Here is a 2,124-nt window from a genome sequence, read left to right as displayed (position 1 = left end):
ACCAATCACTGAATAGATTTCCTTATTTAAGAATCTTCTCAGATAAATTCACATTGAATGGTGAAATTCCTGAGAGGAGTTTATATTCAACACACATTCAACATAAAGAATTTTCAAGAGAATACATTATTATATAGGCCCACACATTAATAAATGAAAGATAAAAAGGTTTATCTTTATATGAGCGCTATCACTGCGCCTACTGCTTCTGTTAAGCTGGCTGTTTGCATGAACTGTGTTTGCTTCTTTTGGATTACTGGGGGTGTTATTGGGAAGTCAATGAAATGTGTGACAATGTGTGGAGCTGTAGCCTAAGTGCTATAATTGTTTCCACGACTATTCGGCTTATTGATGGTTTTAATGAGCCAAAATCATCAACATTGCTGCATTTGTCCTGTGGTAAAGAAACGAAGTGCCAGCACAACCTTCAGTTTAGTTGAAAACGCATTATTGCATAAAGTCATTGATGAGATGTCGTCCCTCACCAACTCACTGACAAAGATTATGCCTGCACTGTCCGATCCCGTCTTATTAACTGCGAGTCGTCAGAATTCTTCCTCTCCTCTCCGCATGTCTCTGTCTCCACAGCGCCGTCACAAACCCTACTGGCAACTCCTAACCACTTGAGAGACATCTAAAGCTGTCTTAAATAACTGGGAGAGTAAGGGTGATTCTTAGCTTTAAGAAATTTGATAACTTGCTTGTATACTTAAGTTTAAAATTAGGAGTAAATTTCATGAATTCTCAGCACTTAGGACTAAAATGACACTTTGAGAAGCTTGATAAACACTGGCCCAGAAAGACTACCGACCAGTAGCCTTGACATCAGTTCTGTGTAAATGTATGGAGAGGGTTGTTTGTGTAACGGAGTTAAAAATGCACTTTAATAATTCTTATTTCCAAATGTGCATCTGTGGATTTTATTTATCATTTAATGATTTTATTGAATATTTGTGAATTTTATCTCATTGAGTTATTTTTATTTATATTTATTTTTGCTATTTTTTCCTGTGGAAATGTCCTTAGCTGCACACTACCCCTTTTGTACCTCCTAAGCTTCCGTAGTGCTCGTCTCCCTCAGTTGCGTCTTGCACCGCTGAGGGAAGCAGAGGTAATGTAAGAGGAGGCCAGGGGGCAATTGATGTGTGCATTGTGTTCTGCAGATGTGCGAGCCAATAAATTGTGGAAAAGAAGTGATCTCAAGAGTCATCCTTCACACACCCGACCAAACCCGTTACATATGCAACCATCTGTCGAACACGCTGTGAGAAAAACTAGATCTGCTTCAGTTTGCCTATAAGGTAAAACATGGTGTAGAGGATGTATGTCTCACACTTTTAGACACTGTCACTAAACAACACACCAGAATTTTATTCATGGACTTTTCTTATGCTTTTAATACTGTAAACACAAACAACCTACTGCACTGCCTCTTTGACCTCCAGGTCCACCCGACACTGATTTTATGGATAAAGAGTTTTTTACAAGACAGACCACAACATGTGTTTTTAAATGGTGTTAACTCCAGCAAGCTGGTTTTAAACACTGGACTCCCCAGGGCTGTGTCTTATCTCCCATTCTCTTCTCTGCTTATACTAACAGCATTTCCTGTAGCAGTGAAGGAATAACTGTTTTTAAGTACGCAGATAACACGGCCCTGGTGGATCACCTGACTGGCACTGATGCCCTATCCCAATAGTCAACAACCTGGTCCAAACATTTACTGATCATTCCCTGGAGCTCAATATAACAAAAACTGTGGGAGCAGAGTGAAGACCTCTTCCCATCTCTTTCAACCTCTCAGTATCCAGGGTCAGCTGCTGGAGCAGGTTGTATCCTTCAAGTACCTGAGAACAGAGATCGACACCTGCCTGTCCTTCACACAACACGCTGACTCTGTGTTAAAAAAAGCACAACAGCGCCTCCACCTGCTGAGGAAACTAAGGACTTGTTAGCAAGGAGATTTTCACTCTGGTTTACTTGTTACTCATTGAATCCATTCTCACCTTCAACATCTCATCCTGGTACAACCTCCTCGCTGCCAAACATAAAACCAAACTGTCTCGCGTAATAAACCACTGCAGCGAGATAATCGGCTCACCACGAACCCCCTTATCTGAACTG

General features: G+C 40.9%; 1 protein-coding gene across 1 annotated transcript in view; it reads right to left on the bottom strand.

The window, feature by feature from the left end:
* The window catches only part of LOC123977320 (NLR family CARD domain-containing protein 3-like), a 274,498-nt gene that overhangs the window by 82,928 nt on the left and 189,446 nt on the right, over positions 1-2,124 (bottom strand). The window lies entirely within an intron of this gene.

This window comes from Micropterus dolomieu, linkage group LG10, assembly GCF_021292245.1.
Source record: "Micropterus dolomieu isolate WLL.071019.BEF.003 ecotype Adirondacks linkage group LG10, ASM2129224v1, whole genome shotgun sequence".
In the NCBI taxonomy this organism is placed as follows: Eukaryota; Metazoa; Chordata; class Actinopteri; order Centrarchiformes; family Centrarchidae; genus Micropterus; species Micropterus dolomieu.
Note: the sequence above shows the minus strand (reverse complement) of the source record. Positions and strands in the feature narration are given on the sequence as shown.